The sequence below is a fragment of the Anabrus simplex genome, chromosome 6, assembly GCF_040414725.1.
Source record: "Anabrus simplex isolate iqAnaSimp1 chromosome 6, ASM4041472v1, whole genome shotgun sequence".
Lineage (NCBI taxonomy): Eukaryota > Metazoa > Arthropoda > Insecta > Orthoptera > Tettigoniidae > Anabrus > Anabrus simplex.
The window spans coordinates 283,055,519-283,072,035 of record NC_090270.1 but is presented as its reverse complement, the minus strand read 5'-3'; positions in this window follow the sequence as shown (position 1 = coordinate 283,072,035).

Below are 16,517 nucleotides of genomic sequence, written 5' to 3'. Positions count from 1 at the left end.
ATAGTCTGCTCAGATGAAGGAATGTCCTTGATAGTTGAAAACAATCCGTAGTTAGTATAATGACAACTGGAAGGTGTAGAAAGTTCGCATTAGCAGAATGCTAGTAGGAGGCGTAGAACTTGCAAGGAACTTGCGTTAAGTTTCATAAATAGCAGAATGCTTGGATTGAAGTCGGAGCACTTGTAGGGGACTGGTGAGAATAGCAGAATGCTAGGGTAGGAGGCTCGACGGCGCTACGGGAGGCAGGATGCATAAGGCAATGTCCTGAGGTGAAACCTCCCGGCCAGAATTAGTCCACCTGTTCAGAACACTTATTTAAGAGGGTACCTCCGTGTCTGACTTGCGGTGTAGTCTGGTCGTTGGATACTGAGGGAGTGCCTGGAGAGACAGAAACTTTGCTCAATTTATAGTGCTGTCTGACGTCACAGACGATTACGTCTGAGCAGTAAAGTCTACCTCGTGTTCTCTCGAAACGTCCATGCCGGGCGGGCTGCAGAGCTTGCAGGCGTGGACAACACACACAACACCCTCCCCTCCTAATCACGCCAGTACGGCGCGAAGTGGCGACGACGCGGGCGGCGGCAGCGATCCTGGGCTGGAGAGTCGGCCGTGTCTGTTGTGTTGTTCGGAGCCTGGTTTGGGCGAAGGAGCGTAGAATCGTCCTGAAAAGAACCCATGGTGATTAAATGGTCCAGAGCTCGTTCTGCAATGGATTTCTGAGGTTGGACAAGGGAATCAACAGAAAGAGATGGACGATAGCGGGGGCGGATCTGGTCCTGGTGGCGGCAGATGCGTTTCTCGGCGGTCTGGATGTTGTAGAGACGATGGCCCAAAGTACGGCAGATGATACCAGGTTCCAGGGAGGATTGGACTTGAAAGTCCGGACATATACTTTGTCGGCGGCGTTGAACTTTGGTTGCGAACGCTGCGGCTGGGCAGGAAGAGGTTGCACCAAAGAAAGCAAAGTTAGATGAGGTCGTCCATGTAGCTTGTGAGCCGGAGTGTTTTTGTCGGTACCAGGCATAGTCCTATATCTTCCTAGGAGTTGTAACAATGCCTGATCCTTAGTTAAACCTGAAGATACAGCTTTCTTCATGCTTTTCTTGCATGTCTGGACAAACATTCAGCTTCACCATTAGATTGTGGGTGAATAGGCGATGCCAGAACATGCCGAATTCCATTATGAGAACAGAAGTTATGGGAGTTAGTGGCAATAAATTGAGGTCCATTGTCTGAAATGAGCACTTGAGGTAAACCTTCAGTAGTGAAAATCTTCTGAAGTGCACGAATGGTAGCTTCTGTAGTAGTAGAATGCATTTCTACGACGTAAGGAAAGTTGGATAGTGAATCTATCACTATGAGCCACATTGAGTTGAGAAAAGGTCCAGCGAAGACTATGTGTACTCTTTCCCAAGGAGAAGTAGCAGGAGGCCATGGAGCGAGGTCAGATGATAGTGCGTTCTGATGTACCTGACACGGGTCACATTGGCGGATGAGTTTCTCGATGTCGGCATCAATACCGGGCCAATAACAGTGTTGACGGGCGAGTTGCTTGGTGCGTGATATTCCCCAATGACCTTCATGTAACAAGTCGAGAACTTGTTTGCGCAGACTAAGTGGGATAAGCACTCGGAATAGGGTGCCTGTTTCTAATAGGATTACTCCGGCACGAGTCGTGAGTTGATGCTGTCGACGATAATAAGGTGCAAGGCTGGTAGGAAGCTAGTGTTGAAGAGGCCAACCGTTGCGGATATAAGTACGAACTGTAGCTAGTGTACTATCCTTATCCGTAGCTTTGGCGATGCAAGTAGTGTCAATGGGAAAACTAGAGACTGTGTTTTTCAAGTTCAATGTCTAACTGAAGACATTCAGATTCTTGAGAATCGAAAATAGTATCAGGACCTCCAGGTAAGCGAGAGAGAGTATCAGCATTACAATGCTGGGATGTGCTACGATAGGCAATCTGATAGGAATATTCAGAAGGAAATATGGACCATCTCTGAAGTTTCCTTAGAGAATGTTCAGGGATCTTATTACCAGGATGGAATAAGTGAACAAGAGGCTTGTGATCAGTGATTATAAGGAAATGGTTGCCATAGAGATACTCGCTGAAACGGCGAATACCAAATATAATAGCTAAGGCTTCTTTCTCTATCTGAGAGTAGTGACGTTGATGTTCGTTTAGTGTCTTGGAAGCGAAGTCTATATGACCTTTTTGTCCGTGACGATCCTTCTGGGAGAGAACAGCGCCGAGTCCATAATCAGATGTGTCCGTGGCGAGAGTGAGGAGCTTACCGGGCTGAAAATGAGTAAGCTTGACACCGTGGACAAGGGCCTTGTTGATAGTCTGCTAGGCATGTTGACATTGCTGAGACCAATGAAATTTAGCACCTTTCTTGCTTAAGGCGTTCAGAGGAGCTGCTGCTGAAGCGAAGCGTGGAATGAACTTGTTATAATAGTTCGCTTTTCCGATGAAGGATTGTAGCTGTTTGATGTTCTGCGTTGCGGGCATGTTGATAATGGCAGAGACGTTCTGTTCGCTAGGTCGAATAACATTCTTATCAATGATATGACCTAAGTATTGAACTTGGGGTTGAAAGAATGTACACTTAGCGATATTAGCACGTAGGCCATTTTCCTTCAATTTAGTGAGGAGCAGGCGCAAATTATGCCGGTGCTCTTGATGATCTTTGCCGGTCACAAGAATGTCATGAAGGTAATTAGTACAACTGGGAATGGAGGCGGTAAGCTGTGCTAAATAGCGCTGGGAAATCGCAGCGGCGGAAGAGGCACCGAAAGGTAGGCGCTGGAGCTGTAGAAGTCCAAGAGGGGTATTCAGTGTGAGGCACTGCTTGGATTCTTCGTCTATAAGTAGCTGTAAATAAGCTTCTTTGAGATCCACTTTAGAGAAAAACTGCCCACCGGCTAAACGGCGAAATAAGTCTTCAAGGACGGGGAATCGGAAAAACGTCGGTTTCAATCTGAGAGTTAATTGTAGAGCGAAAATCACCACAAAGGCGGATATTGCCATTAGCTTTTTAACTACGACGAGTGGAGTAGACCATTTACTGGAATTGACTGGAACTACTATACAGGCTGTTATCCATCTCTGTAATTCTTGCGTAACTTGATCCTGAAATGCAAGTGGGACTGGACGTACTTTGAATAAGAGAGGTTTGGCGCCTGATTTCAGCTGGGTATGAGCTGTGTAGTCTTTAGATGTGTCTAAGGTAGAACCGAAAATTTCTGGAAATTGCTCTAGGAGATCAGTGACATCAGAGGTAGGTTGTAAGGCGGAGACTACATTGACGTTGTCATGTACTTGAAAGCCAAATAAATTGAAGAGATCCATGCCTTGAATATTGGATGCAGTGTAGTTATTGACAACTAGTAAGGTAACGACCTTATGAATATCTTTATATCTTGCTGGAATAGTGATTTTTCCCTTAATATCAATTTTTTCTTGTTAAAAGTAACTAGTTGGACATCAGCAGGAGAGAAAGACGGAGATCCTAAGTTGTGATATGTAGCAAGATTGATGATGGAGACAGGCGATCCAGTATCTAATTGAAAATCAGTAGAGTGATCTGGGAAAGCGATTGAAATGATGATCTTACTAGAAATTCTTGTAGGAAGAATGAGGTTGATTTGATCAACTTCCATGTCCTGTCGTGTCTTCGGAATAGTTTTCTTCGCTGGATGAGTTCGGGCAGGGCGGGACGTACTTTGACAGACAGTTTTGATGTGTCCTATTTTATGACAGCGTTCACAGGTGGACTTGAAGTAGTGGCAGTCATGGCGTTAGTGATGCTTAAAACATCCTCTGCAGGAAGGCAGGAGCTGAGGAGCTTTCTTAGGAATGCGTGTCTTCGTAGAAGAGCGAGAATGAACCTGTCGGGAACGCTGGGAAGTGAGCGAGCTGACCTGGCGGTTCGAAGGAGCAGAATGCTGGCGGGCCTTATGAGATACGTGAGCCACTTCATGTTAGGTAGCTATTTCAGCTTGCAGTCTTAGTAGTCATTTCATAGACTGTGGCAATACGCTGTACATCTTCTAAAGAAGGGTTACTACGCTTGACAGCGTCGAAACGAACTTTGTCTTGAGGAGTATGGAGAATAACCATGTCCCGAATGAGTGAATCAGTGTAGAGCGTGCTACAACCATCCTTAGAACTGATAAACTTGCAACTCTTGGCGAGACCACTTAATTCCGCAATCCATTCTGTGTGAGTCTGTTGCGGCTTCATTCTACATTGAAAGAATTTATAGCGAGCTGCTACAATGAAGAGATCCTTAGCATAATGTTCATTTATGCGAGCTAGGAGCTGTGCGAAAGGAACTTCCGAGATCTGTTCTTAGGGGCTTAATTTCTGCAGTAATTCGCAGATTGTATTTCCTACAGAACTGAGAAAAAGAGCTCGTTGGCGCTAAGTCCGTAATGGAGTGGCAGATGAAGTGCTGTTGAAGGCGAGTTAATACACTGACCATTCTTCTTTCTCTGGGTCGAAGGCAGAAAAGGCAGAAACGGTAGGGTTCTGTGTGGATGAAGAGAGAGCCTGAATAGCTCTAAGCAATGCTGACTGCTGATGTTGCATGAATTGCTGTTGTTACTGCTGCAAAGTTGCAATATAGCTGCTAATTGTTCCGTACTAGCCATGTTGACAGATGATACAGTTAGCACAACTTTTGAAACAGTGTATGGTGGGACCAGCTGGAAGCGTGACCTTCAGTGGTCGCTTGGGAGTGTGAGAGAAAGAGCGAGCGCAAAGAGATTGCACTGGAGAAACAGGTGCTGTGTCCGTGCCGTGAAATGTTGGCCTGATGTCCTCAGTTCGAACGGGGCGTACACTGGGAATAATGTCACTGCACAAATACGAATTGTTGGCAGATTGTTGGCGTGCTTAACTTGTTACTGTTCCTCGTCGCCAATGTTGTTGTATTGGCGGTACTCACTGGTAACTTTTCCTCGTCGCCAGTATTGTTTTATATACAAGGAACTTGATATACAAGGCACAACATAAAAGTTTATTGCTTGGAAATTTTCATACAATATGTACACAAAAAAGAACGAAACTTGTATTGAAGTTTAATGAGCTCCACACGTTCAATGCTAACATAAAGTAGTAGACTGAGGGTCTGGAAACTATTTACATTTATACAAGTACATTCAGTTCTTATCTTGATAAGATAGTCTGCTCAGATGAAGGAATGTCCTTGATAGTTGAAAACTATCCGTAGTTAGTATAATGACAATTGGAACTTGTAGAAAGTCCGCGTTAGCAGAATGCTAGTAGGAGGCGTAGAACTTGCAAGGAACTTGCGTTAAGTTTCATAAATAGCAGAATTCTTGGATTGAAGTCGGAGCACTTGTAGGAGACTGGTGAGAATAGCAGAATGCTAGGGTAGGAGGCTCGACGGCGCTACGGGAGGCAGGATGCATAAGGCAATGTCCTGAGGTGAAACCTCCCGACCAGAATTAGTCCACCTGTTCAGAACACTTATTTAAGAGGGTACCTCCGTGTCTGACTTGCGGTGTAGTCTGGTCGTTGGACACTGTGGGAGTGCCTGGAGAGACTTTTTTTCTATTCGGGGAGGGGGGCGAAGCCCGCTCCCCCCGCGTGACCAACGACTCAATCTACATGGCCTCCGACATGCTATTATTTCTAAGAAGAAGAAAGAGATAGCAGGGAGAAGTGGGAAGTGATACAAGGAGTATCTGCCTGTTTCCATGTCAGACACGCTACCAGGCGATATTGTGTTAGGTATATGGTATTGAAGTATAGTATTGAAGGGTCAGGGTAAAACCACATAGGCAGAAAGAAGAAAGAGCCTACATGTAAAACCTGACATCTTTTGATAGCACATGCAAGGATGTGGGCTGGAAAAAGACCAGAGGTTGTGTTAGTTAGGAACAGGTAACATGCACAAAACATAAACCAATTCCTTGCCATTCCATCGCCTCGGGATCAGTCCGTCTGGGCACTGCTGTGACTAGCGCGGTCCTTGCTGGCCTCGGAGCCATGCGTCGAGTACCACTAGGGCCCGTCGCACGACTTCACCTCCATGGGGTACCTCGTACCCAGTCTCCGATCCCGGATAATGAGGCCAAGCCCGCCGAGGTGGGGGCCTCCTGGAAGGGGGTGGGTCATGGCGCCGGGCCTTCCTCCTCTCTGCCCGCGCCATGGCCCTGTAGACTGGGCAACTGCTGAGGGAGGCCGGGTGGCCCCCCGCGCAGTTGGCGCACACCGGCGCCTCCTTAAGTGTTGCGCAGGCCGTGTAGTGGTGATCTCCACCACAGCGGTTGCACTTCACTTGGAGTCCACAGCTAACTTGACGGTGGCGCCACCTCAGACAGCGGAAACACTGCAAGAGCTGCTGAGGGGGACGTTTTACTCTCACCTGACTGCCGCTACCCGCTGAGGTCCTCTCCTGATTGGCTCCTCGGTTGACTGCTGTCCTGGGGGCAGTCTTGGGTTGCGGCTGGACGGCCCTCTCCTGGTGGGCAGGCGTCGCCTTCTGCTTCCTGGTCTGGCGTCGTCTTCTTCTTCTTCCCGGGGGTTTCTTCTCGGCAGGGGAAGAGGACTCATCCTGGTGGCCCTCCTCCCGGCCTGGTGAACCCGGGGTAGCTGATGGCTCCGCTGCGTCGCCGTCTTCCTCCTTTTCCTGGCTGGCGGCAGCGGCGTCGGTCGGTGCTAACACTCGACTGCGTTCCCGGTCCTGGGGTCGCACATCGAGGTCTGCAGCTCGACAGACACGATGGCAGGCTGGGCCTGGGTAGCAGCCTCCGAACGCCATGGGGCGTCCTTTTCCACTGCTGTGCTGCCATCCGCCAACAGGGGCGCCTTTCTGGATTGCGCCCGGGTGACAGGCCCTTCCTGGTAGGCCTGGGTCTGCGACCACTTCGTGGAGGTAGCCCTTGGAGGAGCGGTCTGCGTCCACTTCGCAGTTCCGAGCCGCTCAGCCTGGGTCGCACAGTCGCGGCGCCAGGGGGCGGCATGCTCCACCTTCGTGGAGGCGTCGCTGGTCTCCGGCGTGGACGGGAGGACTAAGTCGGTATTAACCGCCTTATTCCTCGTCCATCGGTCCCTCCTGTCCGTCTGGATGGCGGCCGTGCTGGTACTGGGCCTCCATATGTAGGCGTCGAACATCCCTGGTGCGTCGTCCCTGCCTAGTAGCCGGATGACCTGGTATATCCGAGAGAGTTCTCTCGCGATATTATCCAGGCGCTCATGCCTGGGGTCCCTGATGATTAAGCCTCCCGGGAGGAAGCTCTCGACGCTCTGCGTACGGGAGATCCTGGCCCCCTTGGACACGGGGTGGCGCATTAAGTTCAGGACCCCGCCCCGCTCCTTGGCTGCGTCTTCCCCCGGCCGGTAGTAGACGAGGAGAGCCGGGTCCGCCGGGGTAGCGGAGCTCTCTCGGAACTCGAAGCCGTCAGGGGGGTCGCACCCATCCCTGTAGGCGTCCCACTCCATCTCGTCGTCCGCCGTAGTCGTCCTGATGTCCACCTCTGTTGTCCTCGTGTCCCCCGCATGCCACACGTTCCTGGGGTCCGCACGCCTCTCGTTCGACTTCTTCATCCTGAAAGGAAAGTTCCTGAAACAGAAAAAGCGAGCACTGAAAAGTGCTCAGCTCAAACAAATGCTCTTCCAATCAATCAATCAATCAATCAGTCAATCAATCAGTACTGATCTGCATTTAGGGCAGTCGCCCAGGTGGCAGATTCCCTATTTGTTGTTTTCCTAGCCTTTTCCTAAATGATTTCAAAGAAATTGGAAATTTATTGAACATCCCTCTTGGTAAGTTATTCCATTCCCTAACTCCCCTTCCTATAAATGAATATTTGCCCCAGTTTGTCCTCTTGAATTCCAACTTTATCTTCATATTGTGATCTTTCCTACTTTTATAAACGCCATTCAAACTTATTCGTCTACTAATGTCATTCCACGCCATCTCTCCGCTGACAGCCCGGAACATACCACTTAGTCGAGCAGCTCTTCTTCTTTCTCTCAATTCTTCCCAACCCAAACATTGCAACATTTTTGTAACGTTACTCTTTTGTCGGAAATCGCCCAGAACAAATCGAGCTGCTTTTCTTTGGATTTTATCCAGTTCTTGAATCAGGTAATCCTGGTGAGGGTCCCATACACTGGAACAATACTCTAGTTGGGGTCTTACCAGAGACTTATATGCCCTCTCCTTTACATCCTTACTACAACCCCTAAACACCCTCATAACCATGTGCAGAGATCTGTACCCTTTATTTACAATCCCATTTATGTGATTACCCCAATGAAGATCTTTCCTTATATTAACACCAAGATACTTACAATGATCCCCAAAAGGAACTTTCACCCCATCAACGCAGTAATTAAAACTGAGAGGACTTTTCCTACTTGTAAAACTCACAACCTGACTTTTAACCCCGTTTATCAACATACCATTGCCTGCTGTCCATCTCACAACATTTTCGAGGTCACGTTGCAGTTGCTCACAATCTTGTAACTTATTTATCACTCTATAGAGAATAACATCATCCGCAAAAAGCCTTACCTCCGATTCCACTCCTTTACTCATATCATTTATATATATAAGAAAACATAAAGGTCTGATAATACTGCCTTGAGGAATTCCCCTCTTAATTATTACAGGGTCAGATAAAGCTTCACCTACTCTAATTCTCTGAGATCTATTTTCTAGAAATATAGCAACCCATTCAGTCACTCTTTTGTCTAGTCCAATTGCACTCATTTTTGCCAGTAGTCTCCCATGATCCACCCTATCAAATGCTTTAGACAGGTCAATCGCGATACAGTCCATTTGACCTCCTGAATCCAAGATATCTGCTATATCTTGCTGGAATCCTACAAGTTGAGCTTCAGTGGAATAACCCTTCCTAAAACCGAATTGCCTTCTATCGAACCAGTTATTAATTTCACAAACATGTCTAATATAATCAGAAAGAATGCCTTCCCAAAGCTTACATACAATGCATGTCAAACTTACTGGCCTGTAATTTTCAGCTTTATGTCTATCACCCTTTCCTTTATACACAGGGGCAACTATAGCAACTCTCCATTCATCTGGTATAGCTCCTCCGACCAAACAATAATCAAATAAGTACTTCAGATATGGTACTATATCCCAACCCATTGTCTTTAGTATATCCCCAGAAATCTGATCAATTCCAGTCGCTTTTCTAGTTTTTAACTTTTGTATCTTATTGTAAATGTCATTGTTATCATATGTAAATTTTATTTCTTCTTTGGCCTTAGTCTCCTCCTCTATCTCGACATTATCCTTGTAACCAACAATCTTTACATACTGCTGACTGAATACTTCTGCCTTTTGAAGATCCTCACATACACACTCCCCTTGTTCATTAATTATTCCTGGAATGTCCTTCTTGGAACCTGTTTCTGCCTTAAAATACCTATACATACCCTTCCATTTTTCACTAAAATTCGTATGACTGCCAATTATGCTTGCCATCATATTATCCTTAGCTGCCTTCTTTGCTTGATTCAATTTTCTAGTAAGTTCCTTCAATTTCTCCTTACTTCCACAGCCATTTCTAACTCTATTTCTTTCCAGTCTGCACCTCCTTCTTAGTCTCTTTACTTCTCTATTATAATAAGGTGGGTCTTTACGATTCCTTACCACCCTTAATGGTACAAACCTGTTTTCGCATTCCTCAACAATTTCTTTAAACCCATCCCAGAGTCTGTTTACATTTATATTTACCGTTTTCCACCGATCATAGCTACTTTTTAGAAACTGCCTCATGCCTGCTTTATCAGCCATATGGTACTGCCTAACAGTCCTACTTTTAAGACCTTCCTTTCTATCACATTTATTTTTAACTACCTCAAAAACAGCTTCATGATCACTAATACCATCTATTACTTCAGTTTCCCTATAGAGCTCATCTGGTTTTATCAGCACGACATCCAGGATATTTTTCCCTCTGGTTGGTTCCATCACTTTCTGAATCAGCTGTCCTTCCCATATTAACTTATTTGCCATTTGTTGGTCATGCTTTCTGTCGTTCGCATTTCCTTCCCAATTGACATCTGGCAAATTCAGATCTCCCGCTACAATCACATTTCTTTCCATGTCGTATCCCACATAGCTGACTATCCTATCAAATAATTCTGAATCTGCGTCAGTGCTACCCTTTCCCGATCTGTACACTCCAAATATATCAAGTTGCCTATTATCTTTAGAAATGAGCCTTACACCTAGAATTTCATGTGTCTCATCTTTAACTTTTTCGTAGCTTACAAATTCTTCTTTCACCAGAATGAACACTCCGCCTCCCACCCTTCCTATCCTATCTCTACGATACACACTCCAGTGCCGTGGGAAAATTTCTGCATCCATTATATCATTTCTCAGCCATGATTCAACACCTATTACAATATCTGGTGAATATATATCTATTAAATTACTTAATTCTATTCCTTTCCTTACAATACTTCTACAGTTCAACACTAACAATTTTATGTCATCCCTACTTGATTTTCAGTTCCCTGTTCCCTTATCACCGCTCCCTAGGCCATCCCGTTTCCCTGAATGTACCTCCCTATTACCCTTCCAAACAAATTTCCTAATTTATACGTACCACTGCGGTTTAAATGAAGGCCATCTGAGCGCAGATCCCTATCTCCTACCCACCCATTTGGATCTAGAAATTTCACTCCCAGTTTCCCACATACCCACTCCATAGTCTCATTTAAATCCCCAATCACCATCCAGTCAGTATCCCTTCTACAGAGTATTCCACTAATAACAATCTCCGCTTTCTTAAACTTCACCCGTGCTGCATTTACCAGATCCCACACATCTCCAACTATGTTGGTACTTATATCAGCTTGCCTTACGTTGTTGGTACCAACGTGAAACACTACCACCTTCTCCTTCCCCTCCTCCCTCTCTTCTACTTTCCTCAACATCTGCCTCAACCTAATTCCTGGATAACACTCTACCCTGGTACCCTTTCCTCCACACACTTTCCCCACGTGTCTAACGATGGAATCTCCCATGACCAGAGCCTCAACCCTACCCACCTCGTTTGATCCCCTCCCCTCCTGATCAGCCCTATCTTTCCTGATAACTGCAGAAGCTATTTCCTCCTCCCTTTTCTCCTTCCCATGACCCTGTTCCACCTGTCTTTTCCTATCATCTACTCTACATTTTCCTTTCCTACCTTTTCCCTTTCTCCTACTCCCACACATCTCAGCAACAGTTCCCTGTCCCTCATCTTCCCTCTGTTGTTCTACCTGTAGTGACTCGTACCGATTTTTCACAGACACCTGTCCTGAATTCTGATCCTGAATAGAGCTCTTAGCCTGCAATCTCCTTCCCCTTAGAACATTAGACCACCTGTCTTCTACAACTCCTCCCTTTCCTTCCCCTCCCTCTTGTACACCTACTGTAACCTGTACGTTGTTTGAGGGAGTCCTATCTTCCCTCCTGTCTTCTGTCTCCCTCAAACTTTCCAACTCCTCCCTCATACCCCTCAATGCCTCGCCACACCCACAGAAACTACACTCGCGCTCCTTAGCCATTCTTTACGGGGGGAAAATGAAATTAAAAATAAAAGTCGTACTAATAAGTACAGCTGCCTGGTTAGCACTTGAGAAGTACCGAGCGCCTGGCAAGGAGAGAGAAAGCGCAGCGAGAGGCACGTACGTCCTTTCACCACGGCTGTCAGCTCGTCCTTGCCTAGAGAGACTTTTTTTTTTACGGGGGGCCCCCGTAGCCCGCTCCCCCGCCGTGACCATCAACTCAATCTACATGGCCTCCGACATGCTATTAATTTCTAAGTAGAAAAGAGATAGCTGGGTAGAGTGGGAAGTGATACAAGGAGTATCTGCCTGTTTCCATGTCAGACACGTTACCAGGCGAGATTGTGTTAGGTATATGGTGTTGAAGTATGGTATTGAAGGGTGAGGGAAAAACCACATAGGCAGAAAGAAGAAAGAGCCTACATGTAAAACTTGACATCTTTTGATAGCACATGCAAGGATGTGGGCTGGATAAAGACCAGAGGTTGTGTTAGTTAGGAATATGTGTCATGCAATCATAACCATTTACTTAGCTTTTGTCAATTATTATGGGGGATCAGTCCTACTTGTCACTGCCTGGTGGGGCTCGGGTCCGCTGGCGTCTGGGATTTGGGCCACAGTTTAGTCCCTTGGTCCAGCAGCCAGCAGTCCCTGGTGCCAAGTCTCCTTTTAAGGAGAAGGGGAGTAGTGCCAAGCCTTACTTGTTGTAAGGGGCATCTTCTTTCCCGCCTGATGACGTCCCTTCTTTGCGGTGTTGGTGTCACACCCTTGTCTCTGTAAATATATACACACACATCCTATTATATATACATTCTTACTTTTCTTCTGTAGAGTGCGGGCCGCTTTTCCGCTCTCGTGTCCTGTAGAACAAGTACAATTACAATTAGTAGATTAATAGTTAATGGTATTAGCAGGGGTGTGTTTTTTGTCCACTCCTTTGTCGCTGGTGGGGCGGGGTTGGATTGGATCGTCTCTTTCATGGCTGTGTTGCCTTCGTCGTGTTGTATTTCTTCTCTCAATCCTCCCTCGCTTGGCTAAATCTGTAACTTAGTAATAACATAATCTAGGACAAGGATGTAGGCAGTAAACAAGCATGTACATATATACAGGTGTTGTGGTGTGTGTGCATAGTGTTAAGTGGTGCGGTGTAGTGAGTTGGTGTCAGTGCCTGGAGAGACAGAAACGTTGCTCAATTTATAGTGCTGCTTGACGTCACAGACGATTACGTCAGAGCAGTGCAGTCCACCTCGTGGTCTCCCGAAAGGTCGATGCCGGGCGGGCTGCGGAGCTTGCAGGCGCGGAGGACACACACAACACACACTCTTTCAATTTAATTGTCCAAATTCAAGGTTACACTTCAGGATCGAAAAGGAGCCTGTGATTGGTGGAAAATTAATTACAGAAATTAGGGGTTGGCTAGATTCAATACTGGCGGAAAGAAAAAGGAAATAATATCAACCCAAAAATAAAGGAACATCAATCAGAAGAAACTTATGAATACAAAACTTCTTTCAATTATAAGTTCTTACACCTCGCACCACGGTGCATGATCATAGTTTTTAGTAGTGTCATCTGTGGAAAATGTCCAAACTTCTTGATGGATGGAAAAAAACTAGGAGAAATTCAGTCAGTTTAGGTTATTCACAATAACAAAATTACATCTTATTTCTGTGGTGACATCTTCTGAGTAAATTTCTAAGTTGGTGAAGTTTCAGGTTCACTGTTCTGCCAATAGAGGAGTTCATTTAGGCGCAGAATTTGAATGCGCGGCGCTGGGGTGTACCTCCCGGTACAATTATTATTATTAGATTGAGACGCGATGTACCGGAGGTTCAATTTAGCGTTCCGCTGAACCTCGAAACCTATTTTTCTCATTCAATAACACTCTCTTCATGGTTTTTGAAGTAAAGAACTGATAGCTTACAGTTTTGCAGGATACCAGGTGTGCCTTACATGAGGTCAAAGGTCATCGTCGAAATTGCAGGGGTTTGAAGAAAATTGCAGGTTGACCAGCACTGATCTAAAACTATAAAAGAGGAACAACTCTACAAAACTCAATGGGCTACAATGCCCGTAGTAAATTAGTCTTAGCCGGTGTCAAATCCCCACAGCAACGCCATCGCGCTGAACAGACGCAGAAACCTTTGCATGATGGCTGCCAGTCTCCAAGTGAGAGCGTCACCTCGCTAGGCAGAGTAGTTTCGCAAGGCAGCTCGCAACGCGTGCGCATATTGCCTAAAGCAGTGTCGGGAGTTCAAAAGGCCAGACAAAAGAGCGCAGCACTGCAAGGATCGAGTTGAAGGAAATAGTTAAATGTACGAAAATGGCAAGGCATTCCACTCTAAATGAAATACGGCAATGTTCATTGTCAAAGTTCGCTGATAAGAATTTGTAATGGTGAAGATACCAGACCAAAAGTTTTTCTGGGAAGTTTCGGTACGCTAAATACTGTCAGAAAGGAAAGAATTATTGTCGTCAGGATAGACACCAAACCAATGCCCACCACAATTGTGCACATCTATATGCCTACTAGTTCAGCGGATGATGAGGGAATCGAAAGAATATATGAAGAGGTAGAAAACTGAATACAATATGTAAAAGGTGACGAGAATTTAATTGTGATGGGAGAATGGAATGCAGTGGTAGGCCAAGGAAGAGAAGACAATACAGTAGGAGAATTTGGATTGGGACAAAGGAACGAAAGAGGAAGTTAGCTGGTTGAATTTTGCACTGATTATAATTTAGTCCTTGGTAATACTTGGTTCAAACCCCACAAACGACGGCTGTATACATGGACGAGACCTGGAGACACTGGAAGGTATCAAATAGACTTCATTATGATTAGGCAGAGATTCAGAAACCAGGTGTTGGATTGCAAAACTTTCCCAAGAGCAGACGTGCACTCTGACCACAACTTGTTGGTCACGAAATGTCATCTGAAGTTGAAGAAATTGAAGAAAGGAAGGAGTGTAAGGAGATGGGATCTATACAAGTTGAAAGAAAAGAGTGTGAGGGATTGTTTCAAGGAGCATATTGCACAAGGACTAAATGAAAAGGCTGAAGGAAACACAATAAAAGAAGAATGGATAGTCATGAAAAATGAAGCCAGTAGGGTTGCTGAAGAAATCTTAGGTAGGAAGAAAAGATCAACTAAGGATCAGTGGATAACTCAGGAAATACTAGACCTGTTTGAACGACGAAAATACAAAAATGCTAGAAATGAAGAGGGCAGAAAAGAATACAGGCGATTAAAGAATGAAGTGGATAGAAAGTGCAAGGTAGCTAAGGAAGAATGGCTGAAGGAGAAGTGCAAGGATGTCGAAGGTTGTATGGCCCTAGGAAAGGTAGATGTTGCATACAGGAAAATCAAGGAAACTTTTGGAGAAAGGAAATCTAGGTGTATGTATATTAAGAGCTCATATGGAAGGCCTCTTCTAGGGAAAGAAGACAAAGCAGAAAGATGGCAGGAATATATCCAACAGTTGTATCAATTTAAAGATGCAGATAATTTGGTTCTGGAACGAGAAGAGGCTGTTGATGCTGATGAATTGGGAGACCTAATTTTGAGGTCTGAATTTGACAGAGCTGTGAGCGACCTGAATTGGAACAACGCACCTGGAATTAATGACATTCCCTCTGAATTACTGACTGCCTTAGGAGAATCAGCATGGCAAGGTTATTTCATTTAATGTAGACAGGAGAAGTCCCATCCGATTTTCGGCAGAATGTTGTTATACCTATTCCCAAGAAAGTCGGTGCTGACAGGTGTGAAAACTACCGCACTATTAGTTTAGTATCTCATGCCTGCAAAATTTTAACATGCATTATTTAGAGAAGAATGGGAAAACAATTTGAAGCTGAGGTGGGAGAAGATCAATTTGGCTTCAGAAAAAATGTAGGAAGACGTGGATCAATCCTGACTTTACGTCTGATCTTAGAGGATCGAATCAAGAAGGACAAGCCCACGTACATGGCATTCACAGATCTAGAAAAGGCATTCGATTATGCTGATTGGACCAAGGTATTTAAGATTCTGAAGGTGAATGGGATCAGACACCGAGAACGAAGAATTATCTACAATCTGTATAAAAGTCAGTCTGCAGTGATAAGTATCGAGGGCTTTGAAAAAGTAGCAGCAATCCAGAAAAGAGTGGTGCAAGGTTGCATTTTGTCCCCCTCCTTTTCAATGTTTACCCGAAATGGAATCATAATCCGAGGAGAGGAAATCAAAACCTTCAGATTTGCCGATGATATTGTTATTTTATCTGAGACTGCAGAAGATCTTGTGAAGTTGCTGAATGGTATGGATGAAGTCTTGGGTAAGGAATACAAGATGGAGTTAAATAAGCCCAAAACAAAGGCAGTGGTGTGCATTCGAACGAAGGCGGGTATTGCAGAAAATATTTGATCAGGAAATGAAGTCTTACAGGAAGTAGATGAATATTGTTACTTTGGTAGTAAAATAACTAATGATGGCAGGAGTAAGGAGGACATAGAATGCAGACTAGCACAAGCAAGGTAGAATTTTCTTAAGAAAATAAATTTGCTCACTTCAAAGATTGATATAGGAATTAGAAAGATGGTTTTGAATACTTTCGTGTGGAGCATGGCATTGTATGGTAGTGAAACATGGACGATAACTAGCCCAGAAAGAAAGAGAATAGAAGCTTTTGAAATGTGGTGCTACAGAATAATGATGAAGGTGAGATGGATAGATCGAATCGCGAATGAAGAGATACTGAATCGAATTGGCGAAAGGAGATCGATTTGTCAAAATTTGACGAGAAGAAGAGATAGAATTATAGGACACATCTTAAGACACCCAGGACTTGTTTAGTTGGTTTTTGAAGGAAGTGTAGGTTGTAAGAACGGTTGTGGTAGACCAAGGTAGACAAGCAGATTAGAGCAGATGTAGGATGCAATAGTTAGGTAGAAATGAAAAGTTTAG